The sequence below is a fragment of the Lynx canadensis genome, chromosome B2, assembly GCF_007474595.2.
Source record: "Lynx canadensis isolate LIC74 chromosome B2, mLynCan4.pri.v2, whole genome shotgun sequence".
NCBI classification, from domain to species: domain Eukaryota; kingdom Metazoa; phylum Chordata; class Mammalia; order Carnivora; family Felidae; genus Lynx; species Lynx canadensis.
Window position 1 is genome coordinate 80,293,684 of NC_044307.1, and position 25,690 is coordinate 80,319,373.

The 25,690-nt window shown below is 40.7% G+C and overlaps 1 long non-coding RNA gene and 1 pseudogene across 1 annotated transcript; both read left to right on the forward strand.

Annotated features, from left to right (window-relative positions):
- Positions 1-686: 686 nt before the first annotated feature.
- LOC115514180 lies at positions 687-20,254 on the forward strand. Its single transcript, XR_003968896.1, has 3 exons — positions 687-803; positions 12,631-13,304; positions 19,123-20,254. It is a non-coding gene; the product is annotated as an uncharacterized LOC115514180 (long non-coding RNA).
- A 2,511-nt stretch (positions 20,255-22,765) lies between these two features.
- LOC115514178 lies at positions 22,766-23,444 on the forward strand (annotated as a pseudogene).
- The last annotated feature ends 2,246 nt before the right edge of the window (positions 23,445-25,690 follow it).

The window sequence follows — 25,690 nt, forward strand, 5'->3', positions numbered from 1 at the left end:
AAATTATAAGGGCGAGAAATTGGAATGCTAGAAAAGAAGAATTTGGGGAGGTGTACTTCTAAGGATCCATGAAGTATCTAAAATTAATCCCAAAGCATTTTTCGAGAGTTTTGTTTACATTTCTGAAGAAAAGTTTCCGCGTATTTGGGAGTGGGGGGGGGGGCGGGGAGCCATGTCTCAAAGTTACTAACTTGTGTATAATTGTCAAAGGCAGGAAGTGCCGGCCGGAATACCCACCAACTGGCGGTGTTCCTTGCCTTACCAAACAAACCGTCTTTCCCTTCGAGTTAAGCAGGGGTGATTGGAAGCATTTTATAAACTCGGTCCTGTAATAAGACCTGTAGTTACCAGAGTAAAGTATTAAACGTAAAGCTGGATAAGGGGAAATTAATTATAATGTAGCAGTTTGGTTTTAAACAATGCTATATTTGAACTGCAAGGTTGTGAGGTCGGGTGGGAGGTATATTTTAAAGAGTCAGTGGGAAATTTGGGAGGCAGCTCAGCCCCTGAATGCCTGGACTCTCTCAGTAAGATTCAGAATTCCCCCATAAAGAAAGAGGGGCCAATGGCTATCTCTCTGAGAGCCTGAGTTAGGTAACACTCCTGGTCTACCTTGAAACCCTGTAAGGTCCACCTTACAACTACTGACCTTTTTGTGAGTGTATCACACCTCTTCTGACAGGACAAGATAAGATCCAGTTTCCTTACATACCAGAAGTCGGCCTAAATAGTGCCCAATTCTCTGCATACCATGCCCAGAGTGGTGAAGTGTTTGATCCTCCAAATCTCTACAGATGGAAAAGGTGAGCCTAATCTTGGGAGAATATCTCACTTCTCGGTATATTCTGACATGTGTGTAAGGGTGCTCCTATCTGGCTTCCCAGAAGTTGGCAAAATGTCAACGAGTGATAGTCGTTGTTTTGTGTGTTCTTGGTTTTTGGTTTTTGGTTTTTTTTTTTATCAATTCCCATTTTCCCTCGCTGGCAGGGACTAAGTTGGTATCACGTATGCTCGGCTTCCTTCCTCATTCTGGTGACCCCCCCCACCACCACCACCACCACCTCCACCTCCTGCCTGTACTTTACCAGCTACAGTACATAGAAGAAATTCAGAAGGAGATCATGGTGGGCTAAGCTTGGAGCAAAGAAGGAACATGAGTCACATCTCACATAGAAGTTGAGGTTCTAAGCTCAGGATATGGGGCCAAGGAAAACAAACTCAAAACTCTGTTCCACTGCTGAGCACCAAATGAAGTCACTGGCTGGCATTTAGGGTCATGTACAAAAAAGAGCGATCTTCAGACAACAGACCCACACTTTTCACAGCCAGTTTCTCCCCTCTAAGCTTCACATCTTCCTCGAGAGCATAAGTTCAGAAGCAGAACAATAAGTAGCCTCTCTCTCTCTTGCTTGCCTGCACAGGCCCAGGTAAGTTGATAGGAGTGGGTACAACGCGACTTCTTTGCAGTCAGATTCATAGCTGCCAACAGCTACTCTAATGTTGTAAGCCAAAAGAGGATGTACTGTGGAGCTTCTTATTTGCACAATCTCCCTCCAAGCCTGATAAGGTATTAGTAATTTTATGTTTTTAACTTTAAGTTCAGGCCTGTTATTAGTTTAATTGTGGGCAAGCAAATAGATATGTTGAAGTCCTAACCCTTAGTCCCTCAGAATTTGAACTTATTTGGACATAGGCTCTTTACAGAGGTAACCAAGTTAAAATTTGGTTATTAGAGTGGGCCCTAATTCAGTGGGACTGGCATCTTAGGATAAGGAGAAATCTGGACTTGAAGACAGGCTTACACAGAGGGGAAGATGATGTGAAGACACAGGGAGAAGACAGCCATGTGACTAGAGGAATGCATCTATAAGCCAAGGAATACCAAAGATGGCCAGCACATACCAAAAGCTAGAGGCAAGGAAAGATTCTCCTCTGGGGCTGTCAGAGAGGGCATGACCCTGCCTACAACTCGGTTTCAGACTTCTAGCCTCCAAAACTGTGCGGCAATCATTTGTTATTTTAAGCCACTCAGCTTTGGGTACTCTTTTGTAACAGCTCCAGGAAACTGATACAAGGACCCTAAAAACTTGGATCTGCCCTTGTTGCAACCCATGCTTTCTGGATCTTAAGCTCTTGAAGCCAGTGTCCTCTGGACCAAAGTCCCTAACCTTAGTATAAATGCAGACAACTTTTCCCAATCCCTTTTAAAGGGAAATTTACCTGGCACACTCTTAGGGTTTTAGTGCCCAAAAGTCTGTTCTAAAGAACTCAGACATTCAGCCATTAGTACTAAATCACTGTTTGCTGTAAGAGCACTGAGATCTTCAAAGGCAGTATTAGGTATTTCTTCAGGTGGCAAGCATTAATTCAAGTATCTGCCAGCATCTCCATAGTCCTCACTGCCCAGGAATTTACCATCCCTGTTCCTGAGGTGGGATTCCATCCCCAGAAAATGCCCTTAGACCCAGAGGTTCATCTTCCAACAGAGGACTCTTCCACTGACAAAGCATCACAAACTGGGGGGCTTAAAACAACAGAAATTGATTCTCTCACAGTACTGGAGGCTAGACGTTCAAAAATCAAGGTGTTTGAAATCAAGGCTAACAGGGCCACCCTTTTTCCAAAGCCTCTGGAGAAGTATCCTTCCCTGCCTCTTCCAGCCTCTGGTAGCCCCAGTCATTCCTTGGTTCCAACCTCTGCTTCTGTCTTCACATGGCCAACACCCCTCTGTGTCTGTCATCAAGATGACGTTCTCCTGGGGCACCTGGGTGGCTCAATCGGTTAAGGGTCCGACTTCGACTCAGGTCATGATCTCATGGTCCGTGAGTTCAAGGCCCGCGTCGGGCTCTGCGCTGACAGCTCAGCGCCTGGAGCCTGATTCGGATTCTGTGTCATCCTCTCTCTCTGACCCTCCCCTGTTCATGCTCTGTCTCTCTGTCTCAAAAATAAGTAAACATTAAAAAAAAATTTAAAAAAGAAAGATGACGTTCTCTTCTCTCTGTGTGGCTATGTCCTAATTTCCCTCTTCAAATGACCCCAGTCATATATTAGTAGGGCCTAACCTATTCTAGTAAAACTTCATTTTAGCTTGATTCCATCTGCAAATACCCTATTTCCAAATAAGGTCACGTTCACAAGTACCAGAGTTTAGAAGTTCAATGTATCTTTTGAGACAATTCAACCCATAACACCCACCCTTACCTCTGGAAGCATATCCAGGCTTGCAGAAACAAGCTTTTCTGAACCCAGGAATTTGACTGCTGTATGTTACAGGGGCTGAGGGCAGGCCACTCCAAGATCGGTCACTTTGGCATGAAGATTATTCTGAGCTGAAGGCAATTGAGACCTTGTGGATTCAAGAGAAACTTTTGTCTCTTCCTTAACTGCATGGAAGAATCTAAATTGGGGGGTCTTTCCCAGAATAAGGATAAACCTTATCTGAGTGACCCATCTCTATTGCAAGGCAAACATCTAATTACCAAACATCTCTTCGTCTTATTGCCCCATGGTGTGCATTCCTTTTCTTTGAAGTCCCAGACCCCTACCCCTTCTCTTTAGTTGGGGATGACCTCATTTTGCCTGACAGTCTTTGGAATTTCCACGTCTTTGAGGATTCCCTGTACGGACACTATTAAATTTTATTTTCTCCTGTTTATCTGTCTCATGTCAATTTGATTGTTAATCTAGCTAGAAGGACCTTGAAGGGGACAAGAATTCTTGCTCCCTGAAAATGTCTTCCTTTTTAAGAGTATCATGCAGTTTTTTAGAAAGTCAGAAACTGAGACAGAGACCTTAAAAATCACCTTCCATGTCCCTCCCTGGTTTTGTATATTGCTAGCAGCTGCAGAGAATGAAATATATGAGCAAACTCAAAATCACCGTCTCTTCCCACTTTCCACCAACAGTGCTACACCTGCTTGAAGAGTTTCAAGTCTGTAGTCCGTGCTTTCAAACTTAGTCTCCCCAGAGGCTCCAGGTATTTTCTCAGTGATCCAAGACTTCTAAAGCCAATTTCATGTCTACACATTGTTAAAAGATAAACTGAGGCATATTAAAAATGTTAAGAGAAGGGGCACCTGGGTGGCTCAGTCAGTTAAGCATCTGACTCTTGATTTCGGCTTAGATCATAATCTCATGGTTCATGAGATCGAGACCCAAGTCAGGCTCTGTGCTGACAGCTTGGATCCTGCTTGAGATCCTTTCTCTCTCTCTCTCTCTCTCTCTCTCTCTCTCTCTCTCTTTCTCTCTTTCTCTCTTTCTCTCTTTCTCTTTCTCTCTCTCTTTCTCTCTCTCTCAAATAAATAAGCTTTAAAAAAAAAGAGTTCATTTGAACAAAAATCATTTTGAATTGGGGCTTGCTAAACTGGAAATGGTTTGAATCACTATGGGGACAGGAGCCAGGGGAAAGACTTATACAGAGAAGGTGTAGAAGCAAAGAAAATAAATTATATTTGGCTATACCGTAAAGCCTAGTTGGCTGTTTGGGATTAGTTGTCCTTAGCATTTTGATTTCATAACCTGGAGGCATTTACAGGCTTAGATTTTGGTTTGCTTACGTAGCCTGCCATGACATTAGAGCCACTTCAGTCTAATGGCCTCCTTGTTTAATTCATTCAACATCAATTCCCAAACAAGGACTCAATATGACAACTCCAGTTCCAGGGGTGCAAATACATGCCCAACCCTGAACAGGCTCCTACATAGAGAGATCTGATTCCCCACCCACACGTTTGTGCAAGAATATTACATCTCTATTTTCTATTAATCAACCTAATCTTAATTCTGAATCCCTTCCTACTAACTAGGTAGTGTGGGGGAGGAAAAATAATATTTCCTCTACTCTTCTGAGTTTTTAGCCATTATCTCCTGTAATAAGAGAGATTAACAAGAAAAACAAAGTTTATTAATATGTATACATCAGGTATAGATGGGAGATACTCAGGGACACTTAGTAACACTTCCCACCAGAAGGCCCAAGACACCGCCTTGAATACCATCTTCAAGTAAAGACAAAAGAAAGATGTTGGGGGTGGGGGGTGGTAGTGTGCATTTATGTGGAGTGACCAGGGAAAGCAGAGTAAAATGTAAACTTTGTTATGCAGATTTAAGTGGCGCTTTCTCTGTTGATAAGTTTCTTATAATTTTAGAGTCATCTTTCTCTTCCGGGTACCAAAAGGGACACATGCTCATGAATGGGGGTTTCCTTTCCCCTATAAATGGTGAATTTCCCTTACACAACAGTAACTACCACTCTTTTCAGAATTTCTTCTGTGTCTGCTGTTGCTCAAAAATAACCAGTTCAAAATAATCTTTCTTCCAAAGAGGTATTCTTCAGCAGGAAATGTTAGCACTGGCATTTGGGGGAGGGGGGGTTTCCCCCACTTCTATGCCTAGAATTACATCTTCGTCCCAGGGGCTCAGACAATATATCCCCAGGCAAGGTTGGCTTCCTGCACTGACACTTGACATGACTCCTTCAGCTCTCTACTGATCATTGACCGTACTATGGGAGAAAGGGCATCTTTTGTGAGGCTGGAAGCCCTATTGCACAGGCCTTTTCTTTCTGAATGCACCTGTAGCTATTTCTCTCCGTGGCACTACAAGAGATCAGGGCCCAGTAACCAAAATCTAGAGTCTGGAGAAATATCCAATACTTTCCTTCACTAAGCAGACAGTCCCCCAGCAAGGATTAAATAAGTACATGTGACTGGATAATGTTTTGAGAAATTAACTTTTTTGGTTCAATGACAGAATGGACATATCTCATGAGAGAAGCATCAAAGATGATTCCAGTCTTCCTGTTCTACATAGGAAGGTCTCCAACTTTCTCACTAGCTCCAAGAATCCTAAGTCTATTATTTCAAATATAACAAGGAGCATTAAAAATTGTATATTGGATCATTTCTTCTGCATGATGATAAGTTGGACATATTTGAGTTAAAAAAAAAGGAACTAGAATTCCCCATTTCTCTACAACCAAAAATTAAACTGTGTATGGCCACTAGATGGAGCTAAAAACCAGGTAATCAAGCCTTCCACTGTTTCATTGACCAAGAAAGTAGGTCAGTGAGTCAGGTTCTTCAATTACATTATGTGTGTGCCTGCTCCAAAGGTTGAATTTGGCCCTGGTTCACCAAATTCAGAATAACAGGTCAGTCTAACCTACAAGTGATTGAATAACAGTGACTAGCAGAGTGCCTCTGCTGTGCAGTTTACACAACTTTCTTCAATGGAAAATATAAAAGATTAGAAGGAAAAATAAGTAACTGCTTTCTAAACATTACTGTCAAGTCATGGTGGTGTTCAGAGATATAAATAGCTATCTGTTTCTGTGTGCCATAAAAAAAAACTTACTTCTACTTTGAATTATGCAGAACGTTGTCTGACTTTCCATTTAAGAATAATAAAATTTTATGTATGAATTATGCTTTACCTTGCACAAAATGTTCAGAGATTCTCCAATTTGTGTCAATCCTCACAGTTCCATAAGGTAGACATTGCTATCATCTCCAGTTTATAGATGAGGAAACAGGTTCAGAGAGGTTCAGTAACTTGCCCAAAGCCTCACAGCTTGGAAGCTAAAGACCTAGGCTGCGAGGTGCTGTGCCATGCTGGAACCTGCCAGAAGTCAGGAGACCTTTGTTCGTAATCCAAGCTCTGCCACCCATGCATATTAGGCTTTGAAGAGGGGAAATCACCCTTCAAGACCTGATTTGTTGTTTTCCCACTTGAAAATTATTAGATGGTCCCTAAGGCAAAGTGCCTTAAACTTAAATGCACTCAATCCCTTGGGATCTCTTTAAAATGTAGGCTCTGATTCATGAGGTCTGGGGCAGGGCTGAGATTCTGTATTTCTTTTCTTTTTTTTTTTTTTTTTTAATGGCAGCTTTATTATTTTTTAATTATTTTTTAATTTTTAATTTTTGAGACACAGAGAGAGAGAACATGAGCAGGGATGGGGCAGAGAGAGAGGGGGACACAGAATCCGAAGCAGGCTTCAGGCTCTGAACTGACAGCACAGAGCCAGACGTGGGGATCGAACCCACAAACCACGAGATCATGACGTGAGCTGAAGTCAGATGCTTAACCTACTGAGTTACCCAGATGCCCCAAATTTATAAAAAACATTTTCGCCTACATTAACTCATTTGATCCTACCAAAACTTGGTGAATTAGATAGGGAAGATATTTTCCCCATCACAGATGAAGAGACAAAGTCTCCAGAAAGGTTATGACAGACATAGCCAGTGTCTCCTGACTCCAACTGCCAAGCACCTTTCACCGCACCACACCACTTCCCTACCCTACCTCATGGTTCAACATGCATATAAATCTATGAGCAAGGAGTGTGGCTGTGCTATAGATAAAGGAAGAAGAGAGAAAGACGTGGCATAAGCTTGGGATCACCTTATTAGGAGAAATGAACGAATGAGTAGTACATTGAGGCAGGTTGATGGCTAGGGAACATCTGAAATTTCTGGTGATGTATTTCAAAACGCCAGGTTTGGATTCCACAGAATGCTAACTTCAAAGGTCATTGACTCACTTATCGAATGGTTGTCTTTTTTTTTTTCTTTTAAGTTTACTTATTATTTTGAGAGAGAGAGAACACACGCATGCAAGCAGGGGAGGGGAAGAGAGAGAGAGAAAGAGAGAGAATCCCGAGCAGGGTCCTCATTGTCAGCACAGAGCCCGATACGGGGCTTCATCTCACGAATTGTGAGATCATGCAGAGCCGAAATCAAGATTTGGACACCTAACTGACTGAGCCACCCAAGCTCATAATGGTTATCTTCCATTGGGCCCTAGTTTTAGGCTCAGAAAAAGTATACTTTATGTCTACTCTTTTCAGTTCATATTTCTACTGAATGCTGACTATGTGAGGAAATCCAGAGATTACAAAGATGAAGACCCATCATTGAACCATAAAAAGCTTATTATTTAGTAGGGAGGATTTATTATTTCCATTACTCATGTATCGATTCATTTAAAAATATGATGTAGCACCTTGCTATATGTCATGTACTATCCAAGGAGAACAGTGACAAATGAACACAGCAAGGCCCTGACCTCAATGACTTTACTTGGCCAGTACAGGATATGGAAAAAGTCAGCATAAGCGCCACAGGGGGGCGCTGTGGGGGGCTGCCCACCCTTCCACGAATCACAGAGAGGGATATCTGTCCTAATCTTGAAGAGTCAGGGGAAGCTTCCAAGAGGAAGTCACATAAGCTGAGCTGAGCTGGGGGTCTGGGGGACCATATGTGCAAAGGTCTAAAAGCAATGGTGTGTGGTAAATATTTAACAACCATCTCTCTGGGGATAGGCAAGCACGCCCTAATTTGTAGATTCTGCCAATGTCCTTGATATCAATACTCCCACCAAGGCAGACTTTAAGCTCCCAACATGACATCCCTAAACATGGGTTTGGGAAGAAGTAAGTACTTCACAAGCAGGTACAAATCAGTTCTAGAGTACCACTGCCTAGAGGTGCAAGTACATGCTCTGAGGAACCCCAAGCAACTCTGTGGGGTGTGTGAGGCTTGGGCAGCAGGTAGGGGAGGTGAGTGCAGATAGAAGAGGGAATAGGGAGAGGAAGGCTGGAAAATGACCAAATGCCACTTCAGAGTTTGGAGGTGATCCCAAGGTAAATATGGAGTCATTGAATGGTTGTTGTTTTTTTAATGTTTATTTTTGAAACAGAGAGTGAGAGAGAGAGAGAGCACGTGTGCACGGATCTTCTGTTCCCCTCTGTCTCTCTGCCCCTCCCCAAACCCGATGTGGGGCTCAAACCCACAAACCGTGACATCATGACCTGAGCTGAAATCAAAGTCAAACACTTAACTGACTGAGCCACCCAGGTGCCCTTCACTGAATGGTTTTAAGAAGGGAGTGACCCCATTGAGAGTAATATATAGAGAGTAATGGAGACAGAAGCCCGATTACAGTATTCTGCAGTGTGAATGAGAAGTGATAAAGTGGACAGAGTGGAGACAGTGAGTGCAGGCAACACCTATACTTGCCTGTGAAGCAAAAGGAGCAAGGAGCTAAGGCAGTAACTGTTGGAAGCGAAACTTGAAGCCAAAGGGTTTGATTCAGAGATTTTTTTTTAATATAAAAAAAGATGATTACACTTCAGTGAATTACAATTCAATGAATATGACAAAAAGCCAGTGGAGAGAGAGATAAGGGGACAACTGATGGACTGCGCCCTCTGAGGACAGGGAAGGATAGGATCCCAGGTACAGGATAGAGTACAGGATAGAGTAATAGAAGTACCATTAAAGTACAATTTAAGAAATTACTTAAAAATAAAAAATCTTAAAAAAATAAAATACAATAGAAGTACCATGAGATTTAACGTTTTATTCATGCTAAAAAAAAAAATCCAAAGTAGCACTTTGAAGGCAAGACCCTAGTCAGTTTTACTCAATGCAGTAGCCTCAGAACCTAGAATGATGGCTGGAAATACAGCAGGTATTTGCTGAGTGAATTAACTCATGAATGGATAAAAGTAACCATTATTTAGACACACTTTGAACCAGGACTGTGAAAGTTATTTTCACACATATTCTTTAATTCTTACAACAACAGTTAAGAAGTAAATAATTATTTCCATTTTACAGATGAGAAAAGAGAAGCTCAGATTGAGAAATGAAAGAGTTCAGGACGTGCCATCCAAATTATATTGCTTGGGGCTATTGATTATTTGGAGCTGAAGGTATTTCAGAAACAGCAGATGCAGGAGGGTCTTTCTGATTACCCTTTTCTACCTAAAAACAAAACCATAAAATTTCCCATGAGAAAAGTACCCTCCCTGTACCGGGAAGAGAAAAACATCCTTATTACCAGAAGACTGGGAATTGACACAGAAATGGGTCTGTACAAACAAACTTACTAATAGCCCCTTTCTTCCACTGGCTTCCTTTTCATTTATCTCCTAGCCACTTTTCCACAATTTACTGCCCTTCACTGAACCCCTTTGTCGTATCATTTCGTCACAAATTTATGGTATCTTTGTCTAAAAGGTATAAATGCTTCCTGTTCTGGTCACTTCTTCCAGTCTTCATTTTCTTGTGAAAGCTCTCACGCACATGCAAAAATGTAATAAAATCTGTCCACTTTTCTCCTATGAACCAGTCTTGTATCAGTTTAGTTCTTAGGCCCACCTCCAGAACCTAAGAAAGGAGAGGGGAATTTTTCCTCCCACACAGAAACATAACCCATAACCACACAGCTAATGAGTGGCAGGCATGGGATTTGATCCAGGTCAATCTGATTCAAAATTGTGGTTTTACCAATGACTATGGAAAAAAAAAAAGACTGTGATTTTAAGTGTCTGGATTCTAAATATTCAATAACTTTGTCAGATTACCATATTAGCAAATATTGATGCCTTAACCCACTCCAGACCAATTGAGTTGGAATCCTTGGAAGTGGGGGGCGCGTGAGTGGCTCAGTCAGTTAAGTGTCCAACTCTTGATTACAGCTCAGGTCATGATCTCACCATTTGTGAGATCAAGCCCCCCACCAAGCTCTGCACTGACAGCAGGGAGCCTGCTTGGGATTCTCTCTCTCCCTGTCTCTCTGCCCCTCCCCAGCTTGTGCACATGCTCGCTCTCTATCTCTCTCTCTCAAAATAAATAAACTTAAAAAAAAAAAAAAAAAAGAATCCCTGGAAGTGGGACCCAGATGTCCTATTTTAAAACTCTTGTAGGTGATTCTAATGTGCACAGAAGGTTGGGAACTGCTTCCTTGGGTCACTTTCTAATTTGAGGTTGTAGGTATCATCTACCTGTCATTTTATTTTGAGGCAACATCTCTGCAAGCCCACCAAAGCAAAGATTTCTTCTTCTTTTTCTTGGGTTACTAAAGTACCAGGCACACACAGTGAGTCTCTTGTAATTGGAAAGTGTCAGCAATAACACCTATCCAATACCTTGTGGAGAAATACTAAATATTTGAAGTAAAAATTTAAAATATTTGAGAAAGGAAAAGGAAGACTTTTGCTTACTTGCATCAGCAGAATAAGTAGAAATGAGCTAATTATGGAGAGACAGAATAGCATTACAGTTAAGCATGCTGCCCTTGGAGCCACAAATCCCAGCTCTCATGGTCACTAACTGTATGTCCTTCAGCAAGTCTCTGAACCTCTCTGCTCACTGCTTTCCTCCCCTAGGAAATAGAGACGATGTCAGCAACTCCTTCACAGGATTGTTGAGAGTGAAATGAGCTAATATGTGTGAAGCACATGCAGCTCAGAAGCATTCTGGGTCATCTAAGGCTGTTATGCCTATCTTTCCCTGCTAGGGAAAGAGGATTTTGTCCGTTTTCTTGCCAACCATATCTCAAGTCCTAGAACAGGGCCTGCCACAATGCTGATTATTGTTGTCATTTTTGAAATTAGATAATTAAAACAAATGTTATGTGGTGTGTGCCATTTAAAAATAGTCATTGATTCTAAAGCTAAAAATATACCATTTGCTCATAAATCATGTTATGCCATCATACTTTCAAAGGAACTTGGTGAGCCACCATAAGATAAAGAAACTGAGGGGCTCCTGGGTGGTTCAGTCGTTTGAGTGTCTGACTCTTGATTTCAGCTCAGATCATGATCCCAGGGTTGGGTTGAGCCCTGAGTGGGGCTCTGCACTGAGTGTGGAGCCTGCTTGAAATTCTCTCTTTCTCTCCTTCCCCTCTCCCCTACTTGTGCTCCCTCTCTGTCTTTCTAAAAGAAAAACAATAAAGAAATTGAGAGCATCGTTTTAAAAATATGGTGAGACATAACTATAGAGAACAAATTGATGGTTACCAGAAGGGAGGTGGGTGGGGGGATGAGTTAAATAGGTGATGGGGATTAAGGAGTGCACTTGCTGTGATGAGCACCAGGTGATATATGGAAGTGTTGAATCACTATATAATACACCTGAAAGTAATATTATACTGTATGTTAACTAACTGGAATTTAAATAAAAACTTTAAAAATATATGGTGAGGGGCGCCTGGGTGGCTCAGTCGGTTAAGCGTCCGACTTCTGCTCAGGTCACGATCTCGCAGTCCGTGAGTTCGAGCCCCGCATCGGGCTCTGTGCTGACGGCTCAGAGCCTGGAGCCTGTTTCAGATTCTGTGTCTCCCTCTCTCTCTGACCCTCCCCCGTTCATGCTCTGTCTCTCTCTGTCCCAAAAATAAATAAACGTAAAAAAAAAATTAAAAAAAAATATATGGTGAGACAGTCAAACCTTAAATTTTACATATGTCATCATCCAAATATTTTTTAAATATTTATTTATTTATTTTAAGACAGAGAGAGTAAGCAGGGAAGGAGCAAAGAGAGAGAGAGAGAGAGAGAGGGTCCTAAGTAGACACTGCACTGTCAGAACAGAGCCTGACTCAGGGCTCTATCTCACCAACTGTGATCTGAGCCGAAATCAAGAACCAGAGGTTTAACCAACTGAGCCACCCAGGCGCCCTATCATCCAAATAATATTGACTTTCGGTTAGATTTAAAATATGCAAAAATGAAAAGCATTAAATATTAAGATTATGGAATTTAGTGATTTTACCCTTTTCCTCAGATTTCTTTCACTATTATTCCACCATCATTTCTTTATCTGTTTTTCCTCCTGACAGCAAACTGAGAGCAACCTCATCTGCTCTTGAGAAAGAGAAAGAAAAGACAGGAACTAGTCCAACAGTTGACCTGCACTGAATAGTTTAATGCTACCCTTTTAACAGCTGGAAATTTTTCATGGAATGGTTCCAACCACTCCTCAACTTGGGAAAAAATCATTCAGGAACCTTCTGCCTTACAAGCAATTCATAACCCCTGGCAAAGTTGAATCTAAAAAATATACAACGTGCCTATGAGTCATCCTTAAAATACTTTTCTTCAATAAGCTTCTGTAATGGGGAAAAATTATCATTCCACACAAGCTTCTGAGACTTGTTACCACTTTGCAGATTGAATAACCCTTGGAGACAAGGCAATCTACCGGCTAGACAGCCTGGAAACAGCTTCCAGACCAATCAGCTGCTGGGAAACAGTTTTTGGCCCAATCACCCACCTGGAAACTGTACATGGACCACTCGCTGTCTTCTAAGAACCACTTCTCCTAAAATCTGCCACTGCTGCCTTGCAAACCAAACCAGAGAGAGAAAATATACCTGAATTATTTCTACACTGACCTTGTGAGTCCCAGCCCATTTGTGCCCTTTTGACAAGTGCTTCGAACTCCATGCCCCTCAGTGGAATTCATTCTGTATTGAATAATTTTTTGGCCAAGCCCTATCCCTTGTGGAAAGAGGTAAGGAATAAATACATTTAAGAATATATCATTTTGTACATTATAGCGGGGTTTTTTAATGTTATTTTATGGTTTTTTTTTCATTCAAACTAGGTGATTGCCAACCTTAGCTGCACATTGGAATCACCTGGGGAGCATTAAAAATCTTGATGCCCAGGCTTCACCCTGGACCAATTAAATCAGAATTTCTGTCATCAGTCTTTATTAAAGTTCCATAGATTATTCTAGTGTGTGTCAGGGAGCAAGAATGTCCTGTCCCCTTCAAGGTCTTTGTAGCTGGACTAAGAATCAAATTGACACGAGACAGACTAACAGGAGAAAATAAAATTTAATAGCATTCCTAGGGGGAATCCACTCAGACATGGAAATAAGGTATATATGTCGTTCTGAATTAAGGAGAAGGGAGTAGAAGTCTGGGATTTCAAAAGGAAAAAATGCAGTTCACAGGAAAATGAAAAGGAGTGCATGTTTGGTAAACAAATGTTTGCTGGGCCACTCAAAAACGAGGGGACACAGAGGACTTTGATCAAACAGGCCTTGCTGGATTCCTCCCTGTCTACCATATCTAGTTCCTAGTGTAAGGTAGTTCTTTATGGTGATAGCTCTCTTCTTGGAGCAGATCCTCTATCTAAATGCTTTTTAGGCAGTTGAGGGGGGAGGTAAAGAACTTTTCCTAAACCTGTTGGATTTCGATTGCTTTTTAACTCAAAATAATCTTCATGCCATAATGGCCTATGCTTGGGGCAGCCTACCTTTGGCCCCTACCTATGCATCTTAAGTTGAAAACAACTGCCTAACTGGATCTTAAGAACTTGCCAAAGGCAAGCAATTTCTTGCATTTTGCATTATCTCACTCTGCCCTGCCTAGACAGTTTTTCTGCCCAGCCCTGGCAATCAGTTGATAGTAAACACACAGGGAGTTTCAGCAAGGTGCCTGGGATCTGTGGTAAGATCAGGACTACGTCACCCTCTGAGCTCAGTAAGGGAATATGGAATAGTTGTAAGAGCTTGCTATTGTGGACTCAGGTCTGTGTTTGAGGTTTATCTCTATCACCGTCTAACTCTCTGTCCTAAACTAAGTTAAATGTAAAATGGGGAAATGAAAGTATCTGTTTGAGAGGATGTCATGAAGATCACATTAGATAGTAATAAGTAAAGCACTTAGCCTGGCCCTGGGTACTTGCTCCATAAATAGCCAACTAAGAATAAACACAAAATTGTTGAGATGACCCACTTGCAAAAGTAATCCTTCCTAAGAGATGATTTGTAACATTAGCAGGGCTTAGAAAGTAACCTGCAGTGACAGTGTTCAAAGTGTATCCTCAGGCCTGTTATTTAACTCAACAGAAATGTAATCGAATCAACCCTCCTGTAACTTGAACATTTCAAGTAACATTATAGTAATGGAAGTGTCCTTGCCTGCACAGTCGATAAAAAGAAGAAGGGGCACCTGGATGGCTCAGTGGGTTAAGAGTCCAACTTCAGCTCAGGTCATGATCTCACAGTTGGTGAGTTTGAGCCCCGCACCGGGCTCTGTGCTGACAGCTCAGAACCTAGAGCCTCTATTTCTGCTCCTGTGCCGCTTGCGCTCTGTGGTGGGACTATTTTTATTCAAGCTTTTGGGAGACTCTCTTGGATTATTGGAATGATAAGAAAGAAACTGCAGTGCTAGTCCAGCTGCAACTTGACTCTTTAGAATCAATAGCCATTTTGGATTCAGGAAATCCTTGGAGAATATCAAACCTTACCCTATTACAAAGCCTCCTGGATCTGGGAGTTAGAACTATACATATAGCAGCCTGGTCTTTTGTCCTTGAGAAACCTCCTCTCAAAACCCAGCACATAGTAGGAAAAACTTTTCAAAATCTAATTACATTTACATTTTAGTTTGTTAGGGCAGGAACTTCTGTTTTTAATTAACTTCTGCTGGTCTCCATCTGCATGCAGGACACACAGTGAACTTGATTCTTCCAGTATCTTCAAGAAGCCTTAGGAATAAATCAGTTATAGATCTATTAACTCTTTCAAGCTATACAGCTTCTGGCTCATGACATTTCACTTTGCACCTGCCTCTCCATCCCCAGCTAGGCATCTTACCAATATGTATCGCTGGTCATAAATGAAAATAGAAATTTCTTCTGCTATGGATATAAAGGGAGGGACTAAATCCGCTCTAAAAAATAGTCTTTTTTATATTCCCCAGAAAATAAACTATTATTTAATGATTCCAATTATTTTCTAAATGATGCCTTCATATCCTCAATGTAATTGCAGCCCTTTAATAAGCTTTATTTAATAAATAATACTCCTGAGGCTTGAGAGAGCTCATATAGGAGTTAACACGCATAATTTATTTCCCAGGGTATGGATAATATAGACTCAAAATTGTAATTTGTCATCAGTATATACTATGAGTATAACATACAGTGACAATTTTTTCTTTGTTAAAAACTTTTTAAATGTTTATTTATTTTTGAGAGAGAGAGAGACAGAGACAGAGATGGAGCACAAGTAGGGGAGGGGCAAAGAGAGAGGAAGACATAGAATCTGAAACAGGCTCAGCTCTGAGCTGTCAGCACAGAGCCCAATGCGGGGCTCAAACTCACAAACCTGTGAGATCATGACCTGAGCCAAAATCAGACACTAAACCAACTGAGCCACCCAGGAGCCCCTGACAATTTTTTCACATACATTCCTAGTTGTTTCATATACATCCCTAGTTGTTCCAGTCACATTTGTTGACATGACTGTCATTTTCCCCATTGAGTTTCCCTGGCACCTTTGTTGAAAATCAGTTAATTGTATATGTGTGAGTCTATTTCTGGATTCTATTGTGTTCCATTGATGTATTTACACCGGTATTACACTGTCTTGATGACTGTAGAGCTTCTTAGTAATCTTGAAATCAGGTAGTAAAGTCTTCTGACATTGTCCTTTTTCAAGATCATTTTAGCTGTTCTGTATCCTTTGCAATTTCACATAAACTTTACTACCAGCTTGTAAATTTCTTTTAAAATTATCCTGCTTGAATTTTGACTGGATGGCTGTAACTCTATAGATCAATTTACAGAGGGTAGGCATAATACAACTATGGAGGCTTCCAATTCATGAACAATTAACCACTGCATTTATTTAGACATTTATCCCTATAATATTTCATATTTTTACTGTACAGGTTTTGCACATTTTTTGTTAAATTGATTTATTCCTAAGTATTTTATATTTTTATTTTCTTGTAAATCATATTATCTTTCAGTTATATGTATGGCCCAGTAACATAAAATGTATCTTGGTGAATGTTCAATGTGCACATTGAACAGGGGTGCCTGGGTGGCTCAGTCAGTTAAGTGTCTGACTTCAGCTCAGGTCATGATCTCATGGTTTGTGGGTTTGAGCCCCATGTCGGGCTTTGTGCTGACAGCACAGAGTCTGCTTGGGATTCTCTTTCTCCCTCTCTCTTTGCCCCTACCCTGCTTGCACTCTCTGTTTCAAAATAAATAAATAAACTTTATAAAAAAAATAAAATAAAATTATTGGATCATCTAAGTATGTCAGGTCAAATTGGTGAGAGTATTGCTTAAATCTTCTATATCCTTATTGTTATTTTGTCAGTTATTCTATCACATACTGATAAAAGAGTACTCAAATCTCCAAATATAATTACAGATTTATTTCTTTATTATCAATTTTTGCTTTTACATACTTTGAAGCTCTGCTATTAGGTGTATATACACTCAGGAATTTTACTTCTTCTTGATCAGTTGCCCCTTTTATTATTACAATACCATTCTTTATCCCTGGAAATACTCTTTTTCTTTAAATCTGTTTCTTCTGATATATAGAAATACTAGCTTTCTGACGTTCAGTGTTTGCATGGTATAGATTTTTTACTCTTTAATTTTCAAATTGTGTTTTTATATTTAAATGCATCTCTTGTAAATAGTATATAATTGGGTCATGCTTTTTATCCATGCTGATAATCGCTGTCTTTTTATCGGACTATTTATTCTGCTTGTATTTAGTATAATTACATTAAAACATTATCATACAAAATACATATAAAGAATTACTAAAGATTAAAAATAAAAAGGCTGGGGGGCGCCTGAGTGGCTCACTTGGTTAAGCATCCAACTTTGGCTCAGGTCATGATTTCCCAGCTTGTGAGTTCGAGCTCCGCTTTGTGCTCTGTGCTGACAGCTCAGAGCCTAGACCCTGGCAGGTTCTGTATCTCCCTCGCTCTCTGTCCCTCCCCCATTTGCACTCTGTATCTCTCTCAAAAATAAATAAATAATTTTTTTTTAATTTTTTTTTAACGTTTTTTATTTATTTTTGAGACAGAGAGAGACAGAGCATGAACGGGGGAGGGGCAGAGAGAGAGGGAGACACAGAATCCGAAACAGGTTCCAGGCTCTGAGCTGTCAGCACAGAGCCCGACGTGGGGCTCGAACTCACAGACCACGAGATCATGACCTGAGCCAAAGTCGGCCACTTAACGACTGAACCACCCAGGCGCCCCAAAAATAAATAAATAATTTAAAAATGGTAATAAATAAATAAATAAATAAATAAATAAAATAAAATAATAAAAATAAAAAGGCTGGGGCACCTGACTGGCTCAGGGTCTTAATCTCAGGGTCATGAGTTCAGGCCCCACATTGTGAGTGGAGCCTAGTGAGAATAAAATTTAAATATTAAATAAATAAATAGGCAAACACTCCATATATATATATATGTCAAGGCATAGGGAAATATGTTGCAGGTGTATTTAAGTCTACCCCTTCATTATTTATTTCTTATTTGTCCCCTCTCTTCTTTGTTCCTCCTTTTTGGTCTTCTTTTGGATTGAGTATTTTTTGTATTCCAGCCTATCTCCTCTATTGGCTTTTTTTCTAACATTTTTAAAGTGATTGCTAAAGATTACAATATGCATCCTTAATTCATCACAGTCTACCTCGAATTGATATTATACCACTTCATGTAGAATGTAAGAGTCTTATAACAGTACACGGTGACAATTTTTGATAAAAGTTGTATCTTGTTTGAAACTTCAGATTTATATATGTGTATTTATTTATTTATTTATTTATTTATTTATTTATCAAAACTCATTAAATAGAACATTTAGGATGTTTGCGTTTCACTGTATATGACTTTTACCACACACACACACACACACACACACAAAAGGAAACATAAAGAAACATTAAGCTCTAGTTAATGATATGCATACTGACATGTCAAGGGATGAAGTTTACTGATGTCTGCAACTTCTTTGATACACATTAAAAGATAAGATGAATTGATGAATGCCAAGAAGAATGGCTAGATGGATAAATACGTGACAAAACAAATATAATAAAACATTAATTGCAGAGTGTAGATAATTCTTTCAATTTTCCTCTTTCTTTAAAAATGTTCATAATAAAATGTTTGATAAAAAAGCCACTATTCTGGGGTGCCTGGGTGACTCAGTCAGTTAAGCGTCTGACTTCGGCTCAGGTCATGATCTCATGGTTTATGGGTTTGAGCCCTGCACCAGGCTCTGCCCTGACAGTGAGGATCCTGTTTGGGATTCTTTTTCTCCCTCTATCTCTGCTCCTTCCCTGCTCGTGCTGACTCTCTCTCAATATAAATAAATAAACTTTTTAGAAAAGCCCCTCTTCTAATGTGACATGAAAATTAAAATCTAATTTGTTTTGTAATGTCAATTAATTATATAATGAAACCTTAAGGACAGAAAAAAATATGCACATAAATTTTGTTGTGGTGATGACCTTAAAGCTCTATCTCAGTAACTCCTTGACCTTCTTAATTCCAGACCTGGCCTGAATCCTAAATTCAGCACTCTGCAAGGCTGCACAAGATCTCACCTTTGTGTGCATTTCCAGCCTCCTCCAGCAGCCCTCTTCCCCTGGCTCTCTGCCCACCAGGCATATGAGACTTTCAGTTCCCTGAATGCCCTGGGCTCCTGCTTGCCTGAGGCCCCAAGGCCTCCACCGAAACAGTTTCCTTGCCTGGAGTACCACCCTGCAACACCCTCTCCTTCTTTTCAGAAAGTCATGCTCATTACTCACTCAGGTTTCAACAGAAATATCATTTCCCCGATGAAATAGTCCCTCATCTCCCAAAGTAGGTCAGGTTCCTATCCTGGAGGAACCCTGGGAAAGCACCTCACAGGGTCTGAGTTGCTCTGAAGCCAGCACAGAACCATGGAATTTCCCTCTTAAAGATAGCAGATGTCCTTAACAGGTCCTGACCTTTGTAACTTGTCCTTAAGTAAGTCACTCCCCTGCTCAGAAATCAGGAGGAGTATGTGTAACCTCTAAAAATCCCTGACTTAAAAGCCAGTTTTGGTTTAGAAATAATGCTGGCTTGCTTTTTATGTTACATAAGAAGAGCAGTGTGCCCCCTCAGTGCCCTAAATGAGGTAAGAGAGCCGTGATTGGAAGTTAGCCGAAAACCCAGAGCTTCTGCCCTCAGGAAGCGATGCGACAGAGGCAGAACAAGATGGAACGAAGATGAGACTAAAGGCAGGAAAACCACTTATGAGGCCACTGCAAATAACCAAAGGCCTGAATTAAAGCAATGAATGCTTTCATTCATGGAAAAAGAGAGAAGGTGACAGATTGGAGGAGAAGGATATATTGGTCTTTGCCACAGCACATGGCATATGTGGAGGGTGAGTGAAGAGTATTTGGGTAAGAGGATGGATTTGGGGACTCCTCTTTTGTCCTCAGTCACCACAGCTTTGGGATGCCAGTACAGTAAGTCCTAAGCTGAATGACATTTAGGTCTCTACATAGCATCTCCCACAAGCACCGTAACCCCAAATGTCCAAACTGATAAATGTTTATGATCTATAATATTAAGCAATGAAAATAACACTGATTAGGGGCCCCTGGATGGCTCAGTCAGTTGAGCGTCCGACTTCAGGTCATGATCTCAAGGTTTGTGGGTTCAAGCCCTGCATCGGGCTCGCTGCTGTCAGCACAGAGCCCACTTCAGATCCTCTGTTCCCCTCTCTCTCTGTGCCTGCCCCCCTCTCAAAAATAAATAAATGCTTTAAAAAAATGATAACAGAATAAATTTATTAAAAGTTCTGGTTTTCTGGAAGTACCCTCCACAATATATCTCCTATGTCAACTCTTTTTTAAAAATAAGACTAAGAACAATTTCTCAGAAAGCATCATTTTGTATTATAACAGAAATCTATTCTTTTGATAATGTTAGTTGAAGTAGCCACTGAGAAACAATCAATTTTAAAAAGAACATAGAGTACTTCTACAAAGATTTATTACCGATATGGATTTCTTTTTTTAACTTAATGACTCACCAGCAAAATCCTTTAGAATTGGAAGGCTCTGTACTTTGCAAGATTGCCAAATTGTCACTGATTTATTCCCCTAAGTGTAATTTGAAAGAACCTGCTGTGTAAATCTGAATACTGTAAACCTGTAAACCATGAATCTTTTCAAATCTACTTTTCCTATTAATGGTACCTAATGCCTGAGATAGAATCACAAATTGGGAGGAATCTGGGCCTATTACTGTGCTAAACTTCTGTGCAAAAACAAATAAATAAACAAAAACTGAAAAAGAAAGGGAGAGAGAGAGAGAGAGAGAGAGAGAGAATTTATTAGTCCGTGTTCCTGAAAAGGCCAGGGCCCAGTTCACTTAAACTATGGCTACATCCAAGGCTTCAAATGATATCCAGGAATTTCCCTACCTCCCCTCTTAGCTCCGCCTTCCTCTTGGTTGGCGTCACTTTCAGACAGCTTCTGAAGCTTCTGGGCTTACCTCTTCCCAGACTAAAGTCCTATAGAAAAGAGAGTTCCTTTCTCTCTCTGAGTGAAGAGTCAGTGTTCCAGGATGGTGTCAGCATCAGTCTGGGGCACACTTAAATTAGGATAATTAAAAAATAATTTATTTTCATGTTTTATTTACAAAAGCTGATTCTTAGCACTTCCTCCCAAGTCTGTGTTCAGTGATTTCACACTAGTAGCTTACAGTCGGCCACGATGGGAATATTTACACTAAGCAATTGGCAAATGCTACAGATTAAGGCTCTTTCCCTCCTCCCCCCTCCCCCCCCCAACCCTGGCCATTTACTAGCACACCACTGAACTATTTGCAGAAGTGTAGGAAAGGTGTAAAGTTCTTGCAAGGACCCAGGACTAATAGCAGCAGAGGTCCAAAGGAACCAGGGGAGAGACTTTAACCAGACTCCAGAAGGAGAGAAGAGCAGTGACCTTTAATTAAGGGACATGGGCAGTCTGAAGGGGGTATCACAGGAAAGGAGCTGAAAGATAAATATCCTGACCACTTTCTGCACCAAAGTGGGCGACAATGTTTTATAGATTCTGGAAAGAAAAAGTGAAAATGACATAATCAATTGTTAATTAATATTATGAGGATGTGGAGTATTAGCTTCCAATTTATTTGCCTAATGCTAAAATGTCCAGTGCTAACTTTGGAAAGTCCCCATGCTTTCCTTGCTGGAAACTCCCATGGCCAGACAGTTCAGAGAGCCAGTCTCATTCTCCTCACATGGACTTCCTGTGTCTACTGGTTTCAGATTCACTTTTATATACAAGCCTGAGAATTGCCATTGATCTAAGAATTTAGTATGTGAAAAATGGTGTTTCAAAACAGCAGAGGAAAAGATAAAGGGTTCAATAAATAACATTGGGACAATGGTCTAGTCATTTGGAAAATATAATAAAATTAGTTCCCTATCTCATACCAAGATCATATGTTTCTGATCTTAGCAGGACAGAAAGCCTTAAGTAAAATACGAAAAGCAAAAACCATAAAGTAATGACTAGGTAGGAAATATTTGCATATGCAGATAGATATGGATACTACATAGATATTTATATAGGTATTTATCAAACAAAATATATATAAAGAACTACTAAAGATAAAATGTAAAACGGCTGGGGCGCCTGACTGGCTCAGGGTCTTAATCTCAGGGTCATGAGTTCAAGCCCCACATTGTGAGTGGAGCCTAGTGAGAATAAAATTTAAAAATTAAATAAATAGGCAAACACTAGAATAGAAAAGAGCGGGAAAGAGTATAAAAAAGCAATCCTAAGAATAGATGTCCAATTTCCTTAGTAGTTAATTATGCAAATAAGAATCCACTTTACACCTATTTGCTTTGCAAAAACTAAGGATTTGTTATATCAAATGTTATGTCAAATGTGTGTGTGTGTGTGTGTGTGTGTGTGTGTGTGTGTGTCAAGGCATAAGGAAATGGATACCCACTCACTGCCAGAGGAAGTATAAACTATTATGACCACTTCAGCAACAATCTGACAGTACTTTTAAAATTCAAATGTGTATATCTTGGGGTACCTTCTGGCTCAGTCGGTACAGCATGATCTCAGCGTCATGAGTTTAAGCCCCCATGTTGGGCATGGAACTTACTTTAAAAAAAAAAAAATTATAAAAAAATAAATAGGACGGTGACTTTCTGCCGGCTGCTGGGCGGGAGCGGCCCGTAGGCGCTGAGCCTGCCCCGGGGCGCCAGGCGTCTAGGGGTGTGGACCTCACCCACCGGAGAGAAGATTACGCACACCGGGCAGGTTTATGATGATAAGGACTATAGGAAAATTCGATTTGTAGGTCGAAAGAAAGAGGTGAATGAAAACTTTGTCATTGATTTCATTGCTGAGCAGCCTGTGAGTGGAGCTGGCAGTCCTGTGGTCGCGTGTGATAGCGGCGGGGGGCGGGGTGCTTTTGCCACCCGGAACTGTACATAAACCTGGACAAAGAAACAAAAACCGGGACGTGCGGCTATTGTGGACGGCAGTTCAGACAGCAGCAGATCACTAGGGCAGCCGAGCTCTGCACTCGGCTCCGCGTTAACACCGGAGCAGCCAAGGGCCTAGTGCTGTGCGCCGCCGTCTGAATAAAGGGCGTTGTGACCCAGGGGGGGGAAAAAGGAAGAAAGAAACTGCGCACTTCAATGGTTTTTTTATATATTCATAGAGGTGTGCAACCATGACCACTATGTAATTTTAGAACATTTTCATCACCCCAAAAAGAAATATCCATCACCTACCCTCCCCCAACCCTAGGCAACCACGTATCTAGTTTCTATCTCTTAGATTCCTTTAACTGGACATTTCATACACATAGAATCACACAATATATTTTTTTTTTTTTTGGTGTGTGTGACTGGCTTTATTCATTTAGCATAATGTTTTTAAGGTTCATCTATGTTGTAACATATATCAGCACTCCATTCCTTTTTATATATTTTATTATATGGCTATACCACATTTTTTTTTTCAACGTTTTATTTATTTTTGGGACAGAGAGAGACAGAGCATGAACGGGGGAGGGGCAGAGAGAGAGGGAGACACAGAATTGGAAACAGGCTCCAGGCTCTGAGCCATCAGCCCAGAGCCTGACGCGGGGCTCGAACTCACGGACCGCGAGATCGTGACCTGGCTGAAGTCGGACGCTTAACCGACTGCGCCACCCAGGCGCCCCTATACCACATTTTTTAATTCATTATCCATTAATAGACCTTTAGATTATTTTTACCTTTTGGCCACTGTAATTAATGCTGCCCTGAACATTTGTGTACATGTTTTTGTGTGGACATATGTTTTTGTTTCCCTTGGGTATATACCTAGGAGTGAAATTGCTGGGTCATAAGATCATATGATAACCGTCTGTTTAATATTGTGAGCTGACATAGTGTTTTTCAAAACAACTGCACCATTTTACATTCCCACCACATTACTGTTCTATTGGTCTATTGTTTCCTTTTTTTAAAACCACCTCAAAAAAAGTTTATGTGTATATTTGTGTGTGTGTGTGTGTGTGTGTGTGTACGTGTACAAAGATCAAAAGAGCAAAATCCTAGTTGAGTATCAGGTTGGGAAGTCCCCCTGGGCTAAGGAGGAGAAGAGAGAGTAACTAGAACCTGCCAGAGTCATTGGCAAAGCAGTCTGAAAAGTCAAGGGGGATGGCCCAAGACAATCAAGGTTAACACAAGTCCAGAAAGGCTCTCCAGCTGCTGGATGGAGAAGATGGCTTGGAGCCAGGAATCCCGTTTTTCTGATTTGTTTGGAACTCTACAAGATATTGAATCAAGACAGCCCTAAACATAAGGAAGATTATTAAAATAGGGTCCAGTTTCAGGAGAAAGGGCCTTCTGAGGATCACACCCAGGTGCAAGGGCTGGTGGAGCCAGTTTTGACAACCTACCAGCCAGAGTTCAAGACCAGGCTAGACCAGGCTCTAGACCTGCATTCTGAGCTGCAAATACTGGGCATAGTAGATGTGTCCCTATGGTGAGTCAGGCATGACGGGACCTGGGTGGCTCTCAAGCATGCTAGCTCTGGAGACCATTTCCTGACTGCCTAGTGGGGAGGGTTACTTTAATAGACCAGGCCACAGCCTTTCTGGGACCTGAAAGATATGGCAATATTATAATCAGCACACAGGAGTGGGAGGGCTGCAGCAGGCGGAGGCTGGTAGTATATAGCATAGGAATGACAAGTTCCAAAGAACTTTCACACACTCTAGCTCATTCGTTCCCAACCTGGTGGGCTGGCTTGCCCAAGGACTGTAATTATCCCAAAATATCTCGACACATTTCTAAATTGCCATTTATAACATAGTTTTTACAACTCTTTTCTAAACCTACAGTTAAGACATAACTGAGAAAGTCGGCTCCCCAGAATGGGAGCCCCTCACAATAATATTCATTAAATAATTATCCAACATTTCTAAATGTAAAATGCATTAAATAATCTTTTATCAATAAAAATTATTTACTTAAGCTTAATTTGCTCTTTTATTTCCACTAACCAATGTAAAGTTAAATGTCCTGGGAAAAAAAGTCTGCACAACGAATCCTACTTTTCTGTGCTTCTTGTTCTCTCCATAGTTTCCTTTTGTGATTTTTTTTTTTGGAACCAGACCACTTTGCTAAAGTATATTAAAGAGATTAAAATGTAGATAAGAAGATAAATCACTTGCCTCTAGTAAATAGCACAAAGGCCATCCATTCTATTCAATCCAGAAGTTTAGTTGATAAGGCTGCTTCGTATGTGCATTCTATTCAAAAGCATTTAGAATTCAAAAGCATTCTAAAGGAGATTAATCTGAATTGTGAGGAGATGTTTGGTTTTCTTCTCTTTAAATTCCACTCAAGGGCGCTGTTTATTTTAATAGGGCCAGGCAAATTTTACAGATGTAAAATTATAAGAAGTTTTATGTGAAAAATTCAGGTTAACAGACACCACATTCTAATGTAGTCAGCAATGATTTGTGGCTCATACAGGCACCTAGGGCAGCTGCCAGGCTGGCTTGACCCTTAATCCAGCTCTGCCGGAAGTATTCACATTTTCATTTGGCACGAGAGT